The sequence below is a fragment of the Pogoniulus pusillus genome, chromosome 30 (genome assembly GCF_015220805.1).
Source record: "Pogoniulus pusillus isolate bPogPus1 chromosome 30, bPogPus1.pri, whole genome shotgun sequence".
Taxonomy (NCBI): Eukaryota; Metazoa; Chordata; class Aves; order Piciformes; family Lybiidae; genus Pogoniulus; species Pogoniulus pusillus.
Window position 1 is genome coordinate 12,707,639 of NC_087293.1, and position 18,851 is coordinate 12,726,489.

The 18,851-nt window shown below is 55.8% G+C and overlaps 1 long non-coding RNA gene across 1 annotated transcript; it reads right to left on the minus strand.

The window, feature by feature from the left end:
• Window positions 1-264: 264 nt before the first annotated feature.
• LOC135188866 (uncharacterized) lies at window positions 265-2,697 on the minus strand. The gene is made up of 3 exons (XR_010307875.1): window positions 2,596-2,697; window positions 2,146-2,410; window positions 265-637 (listed from the first exon to the last, which is right to left on the minus strand). It is a non-coding gene; the product is annotated as an uncharacterized LOC135188866 (long non-coding RNA).
• Between the last annotated feature and the right edge of the window lie 16,154 nt (window positions 2,698-18,851).

The window sequence follows — 18,851 nt, forward strand, 5'->3', positions numbered from 1 at the left end:
GTGCTGCAGCTTCCATCCATTGCTGCTTGTCCTGTCCCAGGGAGCAGTGAGCAGAGCCTGTGCCCCACTCCTGACCCCCAGCCCTCAGGTGTTTATAGACATTGATTAAATCCCCTCTCAGTCTTCTCTTCTCCAGACTAAGCAGCCCCAGGTCCCTCAGCCTCTCCTCATCAGGCAGTGCTCCAGTCCCCTCTCAGCCCTCTGCTGGCCCCTCTCCAGCAGATCTCTGTCCCTCTTAAACCAGGGAGTAGCTCTTCCCTGTAAAGATCTTCCTAACACTCATCCTGAACCTGGCACAGCTTGAGCCTTTGTCCTCTTGTTCTATCACTGGGTGCCTGGGGGAAGAGACCTACCCCCACCTGGCTACAGCCTCCCTTCAGATGAAGGGAACCTACAAGAAAGCTGGGGAGGGACTTCTGGCCAGGGCTTGCAGTGATAGAATGAAGGACAATGGCTTTGAGCTGGGAGGTTGAGACTGGAAGTTAGGAAGAGTTTCTTTACAGTGAGGATGGAGAAACATTGGCACATCAGTCACAACATCCCAGTGGAGCCTCCAAAGTTCCTGGGTTGCCTGAGGTCTTCTTTAAAGGAGTTGGTGGCTTCCTCAAAGTTTCACCTCCTGGAATCACCTTGGCACCTGATGGGTGTCAAGAAGAAAGTGTCAGTGGTGTCCTGTGGCAGGACAAGGGGCAATGGGCACAAACTAGGGCACGGGAAGTTCCACCTCAACATAAAGAGAAGCTTCCTTACTTTAAGGGTGGTGGAGCCCCAGAGCAGGCTGCCCAGAGAGCCTGTGGAGTGCCCCACTCTGGAGGCATTCCTGCCCCACTCTGGAGGCATTCCTGCCCCACTCTGGAGGCATTCCTGCCCCACTCTGGAGGCATTCCTGCCCCACTCTGGAGGCATTCCTCTGTGACCTTCCCTCTGTGGTCCTGCTTTGGCAGGGGGGCTGGACTGAAAGACCTCCAGAGGTCCCTTTCAACTCCTACCATTCTGTGATACTGAAAACCAAAAATCATCTGCCCCAAAGCTGCAGAATCTTCCAGGTCCATCACCTTTCAGGAGCAGAGGGTGGGAAAGGCCCTGCATGATGGACAGAGCCACACTGGAATGTGGCAAGGCTGGCAGGAGCTGTCTCTTCCCCACAGACTGAGGACAAAGCTGCAGAGTGAATCCTTTGATCTTCCAGGCTCAGGGGAAAAAAAAATAAAGCTCCAGCACCTACCAATCATTTTTACACCCACTAAACAAAGTCTGCCAATGAGGATTTATTGCTGATCATATTAAGTGAAGTTTAATTTAACTCATCCATAAAAGCTCCCCATTCCAGGAGTCTTTCCCAAAGATCTGCCAGGCTTTAAAAGCAAGAGGACAAATGCTGGAGAGCTCTCCCAACGTTATGGGACAATTTCCTTTTATGTTGCCACTCAGTGATGTTTTCCCTCTGGCTGGAACCCAATGGTTGAAGTCAATTTTTCAGGTTCCACCAGGCTGTTTCCCTCCCAGGCTGCCAGATGATGCCCATCCACCAGCTCACCCTGGCAGCAGGAGCACCACCACACAGAGCTGCTCTCCTAGAAGCCCCAAGTCCATTTCCACCTTGTGGGAACCTGCTTGATGTGATGAGGCAAAAACATGTGCCAAGGACACCAGACAGGGATGTCTGTGGTCTTAGAATCAGTCAAGGTTGGAAGGGACCACAAGGAGCAGACAGTGCCAACCCCACTGCCATGCCCAGGGACACCCTACCCTAGAGCAGGCTGCACACAGCCTCAGCCAGCCTGGCCTCAAACACCTCCAGCCATGGGGCCTCAACCACCTCCCTGGGCAACCCATTCCAGCCTCTCACCACTCTCATGCTCAACAACTTCCTCCTCACCTCCACTCTCACTCTCCCCACCTCCATCTTTGCTCCCTTCCCCCCCCAGTCCTGGCACTCCCTGAGAGCCTCAAAAGTCCCTCCTCAGCTTTTTTGTAGCCCCCTTCAGATCCTGGCAGGCCACAAGAAGGTCACCTGGGAGCCTCCTCTGCTCCAGCCTGCACAGCCCCAACTTTTATTATTCCTCATGTCCAATCTAAACCTCTCCTGGGGCCATTTCCCCTTGTCCTGTTGCATGTTCCTTGGAAGAAGAGACCAATCCCCACCTGGCTCCAGCCTCCTTTCAGGGAGCTGTAGAGAGGGAGGTATCCAAGCAGGTCCTGAGCAGCATCCAGCAGTGTCCCTTTGTTCTGGAATTTTCTTTTCCTTGCCAGGTGCATGGATCATGGTGCCTGCCCTTTCCTCAGCCTTCCAGGGAGTGCTGGGATGTGCTCCTGGGGGCTGGTATCCCAGCAAGGCAGTGCCCATCCAAGCTCCATTGGTGCCTCTCTGAGCAACCAGCCAGCTCCAGGGCTGCTGACAGCCAGGTCCCTGGATATAGAGACAGCAGAACAAGATCTGTTGTAGGCAGGGATGGCAGAGCAGTGAGGAACAGCATTGCTATGGTAACCTCATCCCTTCACATCCTCTGGCTCCAAGCACTTCGTCACCAGCAAGGCTGAGGGGAGAGGGAGGGGAAAAAAAACAGAGGTGGAAAGAGCCTGGGAGGAGCTCACCTGGAGACAGCAAGAGCAAGGCTGGCAGGCCCCATGGCTGCACTTGGCTGGAGAGCACTGCTTAAGCAGGCAGGATTTCAGTTACACCTTGGCAAGCATTGCTCCTGCTGCAGAAAAGCCTGCAAGCAAGGGCAGGATTTCAGTTACACCTTGGCAAGCATTGCCCCTGCTGCAGAAAAGCCTGCAAGCAAGGGCAGGATGTCAGTTACACCTTGGCAAGCATTGCTCCTGCTGCAGAAAAGCCTGCAAGCCAGGGCAGGATGTCAGTTACACCTTGGCAAGCATTGCTCCTGCTGCAGAAAAGCCTGCAAGCAGGGGGAAGATTTCAGTTACACCTTGGCAAGCACTGCTCCTGCTGCAGAAAAGCCTGCAAGCAAGGGCAGGATGTCAGTTACACCTTGGCAAGCATTGCTCCTGCTGCAGAAAAGCCTGCAAGCCAGGGCAGGATGTCAGTTACACCTTGGCAAGCATTGCTCCTGCTGCAGAAAAGCCTGCAAGCAGGGGGAAGATTTCAGTTACACCTTGGCAAGCACTGCTCCTGCTGCAGAAAAGCCTGCAAGCAAGGGCAGGATGTCAGTTACACCTTGGCAAGCATTGCTCCTGCTGCAGAAAAGCCTGCAAGCAAGGGCAGGATGTCAGTTACACCTTGGCAAGCACTGCTCCTGCTGCAGAAAAGCCTGCAAGCAAGGGCAGGATTTCAGTTACACCTTGGCAAGCATTGCTCCTGCTGCAGAAAAGCCTGCAAGCAAGGGCAGGATTTCAGTTACACCTTGGCAAGCATTGCTCCTGCTGCAGAAAAGCCTGCAAGCAAGGGCAGGATGTCAGATACACCTTGGCAAGCATTGCTCCTGCTGCAGAAAAGCCTGCAAGCAAGGGCAGGTGCCACAAACGTTGGCCCCTGCAAGGAGCTCAGGCACACCACAGGGCACCCAGCTCTGAGTGGGGTCTGGTGGCTTCAGGGTGAACATCTCCACGAGGACAAGCTGCTGTTGAAGGTAGCCCCATAACTCTGCTAGAGTTTCCCCAAGGAATCTCAGTGCCAGGCCAGGAGAGGCTTAATTCAGCCTGGTATAATTTGCCCCTGAGTGGGGCAGAACAGGGATGGTTTCATCCTGGTAAGGAAGATGATTTCTTCATTCTGCTTTTCAACCCCCATCTACCAGACAGGTTCTTGGGACAGATGTTTGTAGAGCTCTTGGTGTTGTTACTGTTAATCTCTGATCCTGACTGTGAATCCTTGGCAGGGCCAGTTTGGTGCTGGAGGGACAAACTGTGGTGAGCAAACCTTCCTCCTGGGCTGGCTCCCAGGTGCAATGGGTACAGAGCAGCTTGCCAGGAGGAACTTTGTGGTAGAAGCATAGAATTGTTTGGGTTGGAAAAGGACTCTGAGGTCATCCAGACCAACCATCAACCAGACACCACCATGGCCATCAAACCATGCCCCAAAGTGCCATGGCCACAGGTTTCTTGAACACCTCCAGGGATGGGGACTCCACCTGCTCCATGGGCAGCCTGTTCCAATGCCTGACCACTCTTGAAGCAAGGAAATGTTTGCTCATCTCCAACCTAACCTCCCCTGGCACAATTTCAAACCATTTCCTCTCCTTCTATCACCTGATGCTAGGGAGAGCAGCCCAACTCCCACCTCACTCCAACCTCCTTTCAGGTGGCAGTGATGCCACAACCTTCTCAGCCCAATTCTCTGTAGACTTGCTATGGATATTAGGAAGAAATTCTTTCCAGTGAGGATGGGCAGACACTGGAACAAGTCACCCAGGGGCACTGTGAAGGACCCCCTTTCCTAGACATGTTCAGAGCCAGGCTGGATGAGGTCTAGAGCAACCTGGTCTTGGGGGAGGTGCCTTGGCCCATGGCAGAGAGGTTGGAACTAGGTGATCTTTAAGATCCCTTCCAACCCAAAGCATTACCTGCTGGCTGCCCTGTGCTCCTGCCACACAGTAACCACCTCAGAAGAACCTGAACTTGCATAGAGGTGGTGAAACTGAGGATGCTCTCTGCAGTCAGCCCCCTCCTGCAAAGAGGAGGCTGCTGTGCAGGGGCCTGAACAGGAATTGAATCTTGCTTCTAACAGCTAAATAGAGAGGAGCTCAGCCTGAGTAAGGAGGCCCAGCCAGCACCCATGGGTGATGTTAGAGTGACAATTAAGCCTGCTCCTATCTAACCGGGGGGCCACCAGGCCCCCCGGCCTTTGTTCCACTCCCATTCACCCAGTGTGCACCAGGGGGACTCACCAGTGGTGATGGGAGGAGGATCCTCTGCCCAGTCGGGCACAGCTTAGAGCTGCTGCCTTCCCTGGGGCTGATTATAAAGGGGAGTGGGCAGGGAGGGCAAAGTGGCCACACCTGGGGTGGGAGGAGACTCCAACAGGACCCAGGTGCTGTGGGTTTGGGGGGAGAAGGGGAAATGCAGTGTGGGTGGAAAAGGGGCAGGTGATGCTGAAAGGAGGGAGGTGGGGAGGAAAAGGATGGGGATGAAAAGAGGAAGATGGGGGAAAATGAGGAAGATGGAGAGGAAAGGAGGAAGATAGGGGGAACGAGGAAGATGGAGAGGGAGGGAGGAAAATGGGGGGAAAATGGAGATGGAGAGGGAGGGAGGAAGATGGGGGGAAATTGGAGATGGAGAGGGAAGGAAGGAGTTGGAAAGAAAAGGAGGAATATGGGGGGAGAGAGGAGATGGAGAGGAAAGGAGGAAGATAGGGGAAAGAGGAGACGGAAAGGAGGAAGAAGGGGGGATAGAGGAAGATGGAGAGGGAAGGAAGGAGTAAAGAAAAGGAGGAATATGGGGGGAGAGAGGAGATGGAGAGGAAAGGAGGAAGATGGGGGAAAGAGGAGACAGAAAGGAGGAAGAAGGGGGGATAGAGGAAGATGGAGAGGGAAGGAAGGAGTTGTAAAGAAAAGGAGGAAGATGGGGGAAAGAGGAGACGGAGAGGAAAGGAGGAAGATAGGGGAAAGAAGGAGATGGAAGAGAAGGAAGATAGAAAAAAAATACAAATGAAAACTGGACCTGGGGGGGTGGGGGAAAGGTGATCCTGCTCTGGCAGGGGGGGTTGGATTGGATGGTTTTTCCAGCCCCTAACATTCGGTGACTCTCGAGGCAGCAGCAGCAGCAGCCCTTGCCCTGCCAGCCAGAGCCTGAAGCAGCAGGAGGGGTGAGCTCCTTGATCCCTGGGGGCAGCCAGCTGGGCCTGTCCTTCCCTGACACCCCCAGAAAGGATGGGAAATGTGCTTTAAAATTTGGTGAGAGCGGCTGCACAAATCACCAATTAAAGGCTCCCCGAGTGCCCATTGCCATCGTCAGCCCTAACGGCTCCAGCAGAGACATTATTGTTTGTCACATCAGCCCCGGACGCCTAAGGGCTCCCCAAGTACACATCGGCAGGGCCAGCGGAGCACTGCTGCAGCCACAGCAGCCTGCCGCAGCCTGGCAGCCATGGCAGCACCCCCAGCCATGGCACCATCCAGCCATGGCACCATCCAGCCACAGCACCATCCAGCCATGGAAGAATCAGACTGGCACAGCCATGGCAGCACCCCCAGCCATGGCACCATCCAGCCACAGCAACCCCCAGCCACGGCACCATCCAGCCACAGCACCATCCAGCCATGGAAGAATCAGACTGGCACAGCCATGGCAGCACCCCCAGCCATGGCACCATCCAGCCACAGCAACCCCCAGCCACAGCACCATCCAGCCACGGCACCATCCAGCCACAGCAACCCCCAGCCATGGCAGAATCAGACTGGCACAGCCATGGCAGCACCCCTAGCCATGGCACCATCCAGCCACAGCAACCCCCAGCCACAGCACCATCCAGCCACAGCAACCCCCAGCCATGGAAGAATCAGACTGGCACAGCCATGGCAGCACCCAGCCATGGTATCACTCAGCCACAGCAACCCCCAGCCATGGCAGAATCAGACTGGCACAGCCATGGCAGCACCCAGCCATGGTATCACTCAGCCACAGCAACCCCCAGCCATGGCAGAATCAGACTGGCACAGCCATGGCAGCACCCAGCCATGGTATCACTCAGCCACAGCAACCCCCAGCCATGGCAGAATCAGACTGGCACAGCCATGGCAGCACCCAGCCATGGTCTCACTCAGCCACAGCAACACCCAGCCATGGCAGAATCAGACTGGCACAGCTATGGCAGCACTCAGCCACAGGGGCACCCAGCCACAGCAACCCCCAGCCATGGAAGAATCAGACTGGCACAGCCATGGCAGAACCCAGCCATGGCATCACCCAGCTACAGCAACCCCCAGCCATGGCAGAATCAGACTGGCAGCATCTAGCTTGGCAACACCCAGCTGGCTCATGTTCACCTCCTCTCTCCCAGCACCTCCAGCCTGCTCTCTGCCTGGCTGCTCTCAGCCACTCTGTCCCCAGCCTGTAGCACTGCTTGGGGTGGTTGTGGCCAGAGTGCAGAGCCCTGCCCTTGGCCTTGTTAAAAGCGAGATGGTTGTGCCCATGGGGCTGCAGGCAGCCTGGCTGCAGTTGGGCTGGGGGATGCTGTGGTGGTAGGACTGGTGCTACTTCTCATAGGTCAGGAAAAGTGCCTGGTCCACATGCTCCCAAGGCAGGATTGAGTCCTGGCATGTGCTGCCTTCTCATCAGGATGCAGTTGGGCTCTGCCTTTCCTCAGGGACATGACTATGGACACCACCAGCCTGGAGGCAGGAGCCTCTGCCCTGGTAGTGAAGCTGCAATTTGCTGCTCAAAGCCTGGTGAGGTCTCCTAACCTCCAGCCCTGCTCCTTACAAGCCAGAGCAGCTTAGAGGACTGGAAAAAGACTCTGAGATCACCCAGTCCAACCACCAACCCAGCACCACCATGGCCAGCAAACCATGTCCCACACTGCCACGGCCACAGGTTTCTTGCACACCTCCAGGGATGGAGACTCCAGCACCTCCCTGGGCAGCCTGTGCCAATCCCTGACCTCTCTTGCAGCAAAGGCATTTTTCCTCATCTCCAAACTAATCCTCTCCTGGCACAATTTCAGGCCATTTCTTCTCATTCTATCACCTGGTACCAGGGGGAAGAGCCCAACCCCCACCTCACTGCAACCTCCTTTCACACAGTTTGTGTGGGGAGGATGAATTCCCAGCCCCCACACTCCTCCACCCCTGGCTCCTGACAGAGCATCGTGGTTCAATTTCTCCCTCAGACACTGCTTAGCTCCACGAAGAGCTCTCAGCTTTAGTCTGCTCATCTCAATTAGAGTCTCCAGACCTGAAGGCAGGCAGGATTCAGCCTGAACTCCCCAAATCTCTCCATTAAACAGATCTCTTCTTGTTAGAACCTATTTATTCAAGATGCAAATGACAGCCTGGCTACCAATTGAAATCATTTTCACCCAGAGCCCAATAACACACTTGAGTTTCCTTGGCACGAAGCAGTGAGCTATTAAAAATGGCAAGGAAATGGAGTCAGGCTCCTTCCTTCCTAGCTCCAGGCCTTCCTCATCAATATTTCACTCAGGGAACCAGAGCTCCATGTTAATGACCACTGTGGTACCTGTTGGAGCCAAATCCAGCTCCATGGATGGGCAAAGCAGTGCCCTTTCACCTCAGTGACCCAAATACCAGCCCATAATAGCATCCTTGGTTGCCCAACAGCCACCAGCTCCAAAGGCTTGTTGCCCTGTTGGCACTTTCCAGGGGAAGCAGGAGCTTCAGGGCTGGTCCAGGGTAGCAAAGGGCTTGCTGGAGGAAGATCATGGGAGGAGTTTGATTGGAGGATGCTCGTGGTGGGATGCTCAGCAGTGGGGTGCTCCTGAGGGGTGCTCAGGAATGGGTGCTCCTGAGGGATGCTCAGCAGTGGGGTGCTCCTGAGGGATGCTCAGGAATGGGTGCTCCTGAGGGATGCTCAGCAGTGGGGTGCTCTTGAGGGATGCTCAGGAATGGGTGCTCCTGAGGGATGCTCAGCAGTGGGGTGCTCCTGAGGGATGCTTAGGAATGGGTGCTCCTGAGGGATGCTCAGCAGTGGGGTGCTCCTGAGGGATGCTTAGGAATGGGTGCTCCTGAGGGATGCTCAGCAGTAGGGTGCTCCTGAGGGATGCTTAGGAATGGGTGCTCCTGAGGGATGGTCAGCAGTGGGGTGCTCCTGAGGGATGCTTAGGAATGGGTGCTCCTGAGGGATGGTCAGCAGTGGGGTGCCCCTGAGGGATGCTTAGGAATGGGGTGCTCATAAAGGATGTTCACAGCAGGATGCTCAGGAATGGAGTGCTCCTGAGGGATGCTCAGGAATGGATGCTCCTGAGGGATGCTTAGGAATGGAGTGCTCATAAAGGATGTTCACAGCAGGATGCTCAGGAATGAGTGCTCCTGAGGGATGCTCAGCAGTGGGGTGCTCCTGAGGGATGCTTAGGAATGGGGTGCTCATAAAGGATGTTCACAGCAGGATGCTCAGGAATGGAGTGCTCCTGAGGGATGCTTAGGAATGGGGTGCTCATAAAGGATGTTCACAGCAGGATGCTCAGGAATGGAGTGCTCCTGAGGGATGCTTAGGAATGGGGTGCTCATAAAGGATGTTCACAGCAGGATGCTCAGGAATGGAGTGCTCCTGAGGGATGCTCAGGAATGAGTGCTCCTGAGGGATGCTCAGCAGTGGGGTGCTCCTGAGGGGTGCTCAGGAATGGGTGCTCCTGAGGGATGCTCAGCAGTGGGGTACTCATAAAGGACGTTCACAGCAGGATGCTCAGGAATGGAGTGCTCCTGAGGGATGCTCAGGAATGGGTGCTCCTAAGGGATGCTCACAGAAGGGTGCTCATGAGGGATGCTCATGATGGGGTGCTCAGGAATGGGGTGCTCATGAGGGATGCTCACAGCAGGATGCTCATGAGGGGTGCTCAGGAATGGGGTGCTCATGAGGGATGCTCACAGCAGGATGCTCATGAGGGGTGCTCAGGAATGGGGTGCTCATGAGGGATGCTGACAGCAGGATGCTCATGAGGGGTGCTCAGGAATGGGGTGCTCCTGAGGGATGCTCACAGCAGGATGCTCATGAGGGGTGCTCAGGAATGGGGTGCTCATGAGGGATGCTCACAGCAGGGTGCTCATGAGGGGAGCTCAGGAATGGGGTGCTCATGAGGGATGCTCACAGCAGGATGCTCATGAGGGGTGCTCAGGAATGGGGTGCTCCTGAGGGATGCTCACAGCAGGATGCTCATGAGGGGTGCTCAGGAATGGGGTGCTCATGAGGGATGCTCACAGCAGGATGCTCATGAGGGGTGCTCAGGAATGGGGTGCTCATGAGGGATGCTCACAGCAGGATGCTCATGAGGGGAGCTCAGGAATGGGGTGCTCATGAGGGATGCTCACAGCAGGATGCTCATGAGGGGTGCTCAGGAATGGGGTGCTCATGAGGGATGCTCACAGCAGGATGCTCATGAGGGGTGCTCAGGAATGGGGTGCTCATGAGGGATGCTGACAGCAGGATGCTCATGAGGGGTGCTCAGGAATGGGGTGCTCATGAGGGACGCTCACAGCAGGATGCTCATGAGGGGTGCTCAGGAATGGGGTGCTCATGAGGGATGCTCACAGCAGGATACTTGTGTCGAGTGTTCATGGGAGCTGAGCCACTGCTTGACCTTGAAAAATTGGCAGCAACCAGGCTCTGAGCACCAAAAGTTTGCACCCAAGCTCTGAGCATTGGCTTGGGTCCCTCTAGAGGACTCCAGTGATGGCCTGGCATGATGGCTCCAGACCTGTGGCTTGTTTTCTGTGGGAGAGGTAGAGCCAGAGCAGCAGAACGGGAGGGAGAAAGCACAGTGAAGGCAGGGCTGGGGTTTCCCTGCCTGTTGCAGAGCCAAGGGGTCTGCTGCCAACAGCCCCTGGGCATGAGGGAGAGCAGGGAGGAGATATCAGGCTCAGTTACAGCAGGAGAGGAGCCTGTTATTGGATCCAAGAGCTCCAGGAGCAGAGATGAATAATGAGTCTACAGCACATCCACTTGTTTTCCTCAACAGTCAGACTTGGCTCCTTTCCCTTAGATCCAATCCTAACAAAACTGTGTTTGAAAGCCACCCAAGTGTACAGCAACCATGCCAATGTGTGAGCAGCCCCCCCTGGCACGGTGCAGGGAAGGTGTAATTACACCTGGCACCCTGCTATTGACTGTGCTGCACTCAGATTAAACACTGTGCCTGCAGGGCTTCAAGCAAGGTCTGCTCCCAGCCTCCCAGGAGAGGATGCAGTGCACTCTGTGCTCCAAAATACACACATGGAATGGGTTGGGGCAATGGATTGCACTTTGGAGTGCACTCTGTGCCCCAAAATACACACATGGAATGGGTTGGGGCAATGGGGTGCACTTTGCAGTGCACTCTGTGCCCCAAAATGCACACATGGAATGGGTTGGGGCAATGGATTGCACTTTGGAGTGCACTCTGTGCCCCAAAATGCACACATGGAATGGGTTGGGGCAATGGATTGCACTTTGCAGTGCACTCTGTGCCCCAAAATACACACATGGAATGAGTTGGGGCAATGGGGTGCACTTTGGAGTGCATTCTGTGCCCCAAAATACACACATGGAATGGGTTGGGGCAATGGATTGCACTTTGGAGTGCACTCTGTGCCCCAAAATACACACATGGAATGGGTTGGGGCAATGGGGTGCACTTTGCAGTGCACTCTGTGCCCCAAAATACACACATGGAATGGGCTGGGGCAATGGGGTGCACTTTGCAGTGCACTCTGTGCCCCAAAATGCACACATGGAATGGGTTGGGGCAATGGATTGCACTTTGCAGTGCACTCTGTGCCCCAAAATACACACATGGAATGAGTTGGGGCAATGGGGTGCACTTTGGAGTGCACTCTGTGCCCCAAAATACACACATGGAATGGGTTGGGGCAATGGGGTGCACTTTGGAGTGCACTCTGTGCCCCAAAATACACACATGGAATGGGTTGGGGCAATGGGGTGCACTTTGCAGTGCACTCTGTGCCCCAAAATACACACATGGAATGGGCTGGGGCAATGGGGTGCACTTTGCAGTGCACTCTGTGCCCCAAAATGCACACATGGAATGGGTTGGGGCAATGGATTGCACTTTGCAGTGCACTCTGTGCCCCAAAATACACACATGGAATGAGTTGGGGCAATGGGGTGCACTTTGGAGTGCACTCTGTGCCCCAAAATACACACATGGAATGGGTTGGGGCAATGGGGTGCACTTTGCAGTGCACTCTGTGCCCCAAAATACACACATGGAATGAGTTGGGGCAATGGGGTGCACTTTGCAGTGCACTCTGTGCCCCAAAATACACACATGGAATGGGCTGGGGCAATGGGGTGCACTTTGCAGTGCTTCTGCCTCACTTGGTGCATCCCTGGCTCCTGGCAGCTCTGCTGGATTGCTCTGCTGAACACATCTGAAGTGTGTGAAATGTTATGGGACCATAAACACATTTAAAGCTGGGGCTGCAGCACGTCAGCTGAGCCATTTCCCCTCAGCAAAAGGAGCCTGGGAAGGAGCAGGGAAGTTGCTGAGAACCCATTTCAGCCTCCATCCAGCACCTGTAAGAACATCAGAGCAATCCAAAGAGAAACACTGGGGAGTTTATGAGCCTCTTAAGTGCCTCCTCTACCTGTGCTGGCTCCATTAGGTTGTGTCACAACACATTGGAACTGGGGACTTTGTCTATCAGCCTGCTCACCATGCTGGATGAGGCAGGAAAAGCCCTCCCAGGAGGGATGGGACCCCACAGAGCTTCTCTGTCACTGGGACTGCTGAGGAAGCCTGGCTCCTGGTACCAAAGTGGGTAGCATCCATGGTGGGCAGCGTCTGTGGTGGGCAGCAAAGGAATTCACAGTTAGGGCTCCAAATTGAGGTTTTCCCTGCTCTGCCCCAGTGAGGCCACATCTGGAGTCCTGGGGCCAGTTCTGAGCTCCTCAGTTCGAAAGAGACAGGAAACTTCTGGAGAGAGTCCAATGGGGGCCCCAGAGATGCTGAGGGGCCTGGAGCAGCTCTGTGAGGAGGAAAGGCTGAGAGCCCTGGGGCTGAGAGCCTGCAGAAGAGCAGCCCCAAAGGGGATCTGAGCAATGCTCAGCAGGAGCTAAAGGACCTCTGGGGGCCAAGAGGATGGGGCCAGACCCTGTCAGTGGTGCCCACAAGACAAGTGGCAATGGGCACAAAGTGGAACCCAGGAGGTGCCATCCGAACAGGAGGAGAAACTCCTTTGATGTGAGGGTGCTGGAGGCCTGGAGCAGGCTGCCCAGAGAGGCTGTGGAGTCTCCTTCCCTGGAAAGATCCCAAACTCAGCACAGAGTGGTCTCCATGCTCCTCCAAGGAGGAACTGAGTGCCATTTTGGGATGCCATCGGGGGCAAAAAGGTCAGCAGTGGCTCAGGAGCAGCTGAGGAGGGGACAACAGCTGCTGGCTACATTTTCTGTTGCACTTTCATCCCTCTGCTGCAGAGTGCTGTGGTGGGGCCAGACAATAGAAGGTTTATCTGTGCCTGTCCATAAGCTGGTCCTTGACAGAGACAGATGATTCCTGGCTCCTGCTTTCCACACCCTCCCCATGAACCCTGCTGACATTAGCTTGTCCATACTGGAAGGCCCTGAAAAGAAGAGCTGATAAATGGAACCCCAAGCCACCATTTGACCCTCCTGATGTTTGAGCTCCTCCAGAAGGCATCAGCACTTCCAGCACCTGCTCCATTCACTGCATGTTGATAACTTGGCTGGGCTCTTGCCCATGTTTGGGGCTCTGCATCACCCACAGGCTTGGGTCCAACCTTGATGTCTGCTCCTTCACTCCAGGGTGGGTGCAAGGACCTCCCTGTGGCAGCATCCACCCTCTCCAGCCACCCCTAGGTGCCACAGCTACTCCCAAACGTCCTGATGGGCTCCCAGGGCTGGTTTAGCTGGTAAAGGTCCTGCCTATGGCACAGGGAGCTTGGTGGGCAGCAGTGCTCATAGAGGGTGAGGTCCAGCCCAGTACTGCCACTGAAGTAGGCACTCCAGGGAAGGAGTGGGACAAGACTTTCCCTCCAGCCCTGCATCCCAGGATGGCAGCTTCCCCCTTCTCCTGTCCAGAACAAGAGGGAATGGCCTCAAGATGAGGCTGGGAAGGTTTAGATTGGACATTAGGAAAAGGTTTTTCATGGAGAGAGTGATCAGGGACTGGAATGAGCTGCCCAGGGAGGTGGTGGAGTCACCCAGCCTGGAGGTGTTTAAAGGTGGTTTGGATGTGGTGCTTGGGGCTATGGTTGAAGGTGAATCTTGCAGAGTAGGGTTCCAGGTTGGGCTTGGTGCTCCTGAGGGGCTTTGCCAAGCTGCATGGTGCTGTGAGCCTGTGAAAGGTCCAGCAGCAGGCACGGGGAGAAGGGCACAGCCTGCGCCACGAGGACCTGAAGCTGGGAAGCTCAGGGGGGATGTGTCTGCAGCCAAGGGGATGTTTAGCTCAGCCAGAGATGCAGCCAGGAACATGCTGGATTCCCCAGCACTTCCAGTTCTCAGAGCCAGAGCAGATGCCTCGCTGAGGGATCTGGAGTTGCTCAGAGCAAGGTGCTCTGGCCTGAGCTCCACAGACACCTGTGTGATGCTGCAGGAAGTTCAATGTCCTCCCCAGCCACAAACACCTCAGTGTGAGCTCCCCTGCTCCATCCCCATGCCCATCACACTGCCAGACACTGTGCCAATGCCGTGTGCGTTGTATGATGAAGGGACAGCCCCACTGGCAGTGGTGCCCAGGGGCTCATGGTGCCACCAGCCACATTACAGAACCACAGCATTAACCACAGCTTGAGGCTGTGTCCCCTTCTTCTGTTGCTGCTTGCCTGGCAGCAGAGCCCAACCCCACCTGGCTACAGCCTCCCTGCAGGTAGCTGCAGGCAGCAATGAGCTCTGCCCTGAGCCTCCTCTGCTGCAGGCTGCACACCCCCAGCTCCCTCAGCCTCTCCTCTCAGGGCTGTGCTCCAGGCCCCTCCCCAGCCTTGCTGCCCTTCTCTCAACACCTTCCAGCACCTCAACAACTCTCTGCAATGGAGAAGCCCAGAACTGGACACAGCACTCAAGGGGTGGCCTGAGCAGTGCTGAGCACAGGGGCACAAGAACCTCCCTTGTCCTGCTGCCCACACTGCTCCTGAGCCAGCCCAGGATGCCATTGGCTCTGCTGCCCACCTGGGCACTGCTGCCTCATCTTCAGCTCCTCTCTCCCAGCACCCCCAGCTCCCTCTCTGCCTGGCTGCTCTCAGCCATTCTGGCCCCAGCCTGTAGCACTGCTTGGGGTTGTTGTGGCCAAAATGTAGAACTCTGCACTTGGCCTTGTTAGAACTCACAGTGTTGGACTGTGCCCATCTGTGCAGCCTGGCCAAGTCCCTCTGCAGAGCTCTCCTATCCTCTAACAGATCCAGACATGCTCCCAACTTGCTGTCATCTGCAAACTCACTAATGCTGGACTCAGTGTCCTCATCCAGACCATCAGTGAAGATACTGAACAGGACTGTGCCCAGCACCGATCCCTGGGGCACAGCACTAGTGCCAGCTGCCCACTGGCTCTGGCACCATTCAGCACCACTCTCTGGGCCCTGCCCTGCAGCCAGTTCTTGACCCATATCAGAGTGAATCTGCCCAAGCCAGGAGCTGCCAGCTTGGCCAGGAGCTGCTTGTGGCAGACAGTGTCAAAGGCCTTGCTGCAGTCCAGGTAGACTCCATCCACAACCTCTCCCCTGTCCACCAGGCAGTCACCTGGGCATAAAAAGAGATGAGGTTGGTCAAGCAGGACCTGCCCCTCCTAAATCCATGCTGACTGGGTCTGAGCCCCTGCACATCCTGTAGATGCCCTCTGATTGCACTCAGGATCCATTATCTTGCCTGGCACTGAGGTCAGGCTCCTGGATCCTCCTTCTGACCCTTCTTGTGGGTAGAGATCATGTTCTCAGAGCCCTACCAACAACAGGTGGAGAGAAGACAAAACAAAAACCCAGCCTCAGTAAACAATTTCACCAAACCACAGAGCTGGGTGCAAACTTTGGGGTGACTCCAATCTTCCTCTGCCTTGGGTGACTCCAGAAGCATCCAATTATCCCCTCACTTCTACACAGCCTGAGTAGCAGCAAGGAAAGGAGGGGGGAAAGGTCAGCACGTTGTGGAGAGCAGGACTAAAGCACCTTCATTCCCTCTAATATCTGCCTGGTTAATTACTGGAACAATGATTTGAACATTGGAATCCATTAATTGAACAGGAGGGGAATTGTGTGGTTACAGACCCACTCTGAGCATCCCCAACTGGAGCTTGTGCTGAAATGGAACCCAGAATTTGTGGGAGGGAAAAAAAGATGACTAAAAAAACAAGGGAGAAAATGTGAGTTGGGTTCCCTTCTGCCCTCCTGAGTCCAGTTGTGGGTGTTCCAAAAAGCCTGACCAGGAGGGTGCTGGTTCTGACAGCATGGAGTAAGGACTGGGTTTGGGGTGTCCCAAAAAGCCTGACCAGGAAGGTGCTGGTCCTGACAGCATGGAGCAGGGACTGGGTTTGGGGTGTCCCAAAAAGCCTGACCAGGAAAATGCTGGTCCTGACAGCATGGAGCAGGGACTGGGTTTGGGGTGTCCCAAAAAGCCTGACCAGGAGGGTGCTGGTTCTGACAGCATGGAGTAAGGACTGGGTTTGGGGTGTCCCAAAAAGCCTGACCAGGAAGATGCTGGTCCCAGGAGGATCGGGCAAGGTCTGGGTTTGGGGTACCCCAAAAAGCCAGGCCAGGAGGGTGCTGGCCCTGACAGCATGGATCAAGGACTGGGTTTGGGGTGTCCCACAAAGCCTGACCAGGAAGATGCTAGTCCCAAGAAGATGGAACAGGGACTGGGTTTGGGGCACTCCAAAGAGCCAGGCCAGGAGGGTGCTGGTCCTGACAGCATGGAGCAGGGACTGGGTTTGGGGTGTCCCAAAATGCCTGACCAGGAGGGTGCTGGTTCTGACAGCATGAAGCAAGAACTGGGTTTGGGGTGTCCCAAAGAGCTTGACCAGTAAGATGCTGGTCCCAGCAGGATGGGGCAAGGTCTGGGTTTGGGGTGTCCCAAAAAGTCAGTCCAGAAGGGTGCTGGTCCCAGCAGGATGGGGCAAGGTCTGGGGCATCCCAAAAAGCCAAGCCAGGAGGGTGCTGGTCCTAGGAGGATGGGGCAAGGTCTGGGTTTGGGGTGTCCCAAAGAGCTTGACCAGGAAGATGCTGGTCCCAGCAGGATGGGGCAAGGTCTGGATTTGGGGTACCCCAAAAAGCCAGGCCAGGAGGGTGCTGGTCCCACCAGGAGGTGCTAGGGCTGGGTTTGGGGCATTTAGAACCACCAGGACTGAAAATGAGAGAGAGAGAGAGAGAGCTGCAAAAGCAAAGAGTTTGGGGAGATTTCTCTCTGGCTTGGGGAATTTCTCCTTGGGCTGCTCAGAGGGAGCTTGATCCCAATGCTCCTGGGAAAGGCTTAGCTTGGAGAAGTTCATTTTTCTTCCTCCAGAAAAGCCAAAAGGAGCCTTGCCAGCAGGGAAACATCAGCACCGCGGTGTCAAACAGTCGCGTTTTGACGTTTACCAAAGCAGTTCGGACTCTGTTTGGAACAGCTCCCGCTGGGATGTGCTCAATTCCCAGCCAAAGGATGTAAGCAGAGGCAGCCCAGCCCAGCCCCCCGGCTGCCAGCAGCCTGCACACAAACCTTGAGAGGTGCTGCGAAGCGAGAGGCTGCTCTCAGAGCTGCCTTCACCTGCACACAGGCTGCAAGCCTCCTTCTGGCGCTGGGCAGGATGTGGATGCAGCCCTCTGAGGGACCAGGACTGGGGGCCTCATGCTGTAGTAGCCCTCCCAGACCACCACAGACCCTCAGGTCACTGCAGCCCTTAGGTGACTGCAGCCCCCCAGGCCATCACAGACCCCCAGGTCACTGCAGCCCCTAGGTAACTGCAGCCCCCCAGGTCATCACAGACCCCCAGGTCACTGCAGCCTCTAGGTAACTGCAGCCCCCCAGGTCATTACAGCCCTCCAGGTCACTGCAGCCCCTAGGTAACTGCAGCCCCCCAGGTCATTACAGACCCCCAGGTCACTGCAGCCCCTAGGTAACTGCAGGCCCCCAGGTCATCACAGACCCCCAGGTCACTGCAGCCTCTAGGTGACTGCAGCCCCCCAGGCCATTACAGACCCCCAGGTCACTGCAGCCCCTAGGTGACTGCAGCCCCCCAGGCCATTACAGACCCCAGAGTCACTGCAGCCCCTAGGTAACTGCAGCCCCCCAGGCCATCACAGACCCCCAGGTCACTTCAGTCCCCCAGGCCATCATAGACCCCCAGGTCACTGCACCCCCCTCCCCCCCCCTCCCCAGGCCATTACAGACCCCCAATTGACTGCAGCTCCCCAGGCCATCACATTCCCCCAGGTCACTGCAGCCCCCCCAAGCCACCACAGACCCCCAGGTGACTGCAGCCCCCAGCCCCACACACGGGGGGTCAGGTGTAGCCAGGGAGCTTTCCTGCAGCAGCAGCAGCCTCACCACCAGCTCCTGTGCCCATCGTGCCCACGATGGGTCCCACGATGTTCCATGGCATCCAGCATCGACCACGGTGGTGGTCTGAGCACCTGCTTGGGCATGAGTTTGGGCTGACTTCAGACCTCCCTGAGCCATGCTGGCCACAAGGAAGGCAGGGGCTGGGTGCAGGCCCCTGGCCCAGCTCAGCTGGCATTTCTGCAACCACTTGCAGAGGGAGAACATTGCTCTTTAACAGCTACTCATAGAAATGTCACCAAGTGCAAACACCAAGTGACCTTTGCTTCTCTCCTGGCTCCTCAGGGACAGGCAGCAAATTCAATAACTCAGCCAGTGGTTCCTAAATGCTGTCACCTCCTGCTTTAAGTAAATTACTATCCAATCCATCTGGCCTGGCTTCTTTGCTGGCCTCTGTCCTGCAGGGCCACCAGCAGAGCTCTATGCAGCTCCTGGCATCCCAGCTTCCAGAGCCTCAGCCCTGCGTGGTCAGTGCCAACAGGGACCAGGGACAAAGCAAGGCTGAGATCCCTCTGCTAAAGGCCATGGGGACCCCAAGGGAAGGAGTTAACTAGGGCTGACCATCCTGCTTCCACATCCCATGGGATGTGCCCTTGTGGCCAAGAGGGCCAATGGGATTCTGGAGTGCAGAATCTAGGGAGGTTCTCCTGCCCCTCTACTCTGTCCTGGTGAGACCTCATCTTGAGTACTGCCTTCAGTTTTGGGCTCCCCAGTTTAAGAGGGACAGGGATCTGCTGGAGAGA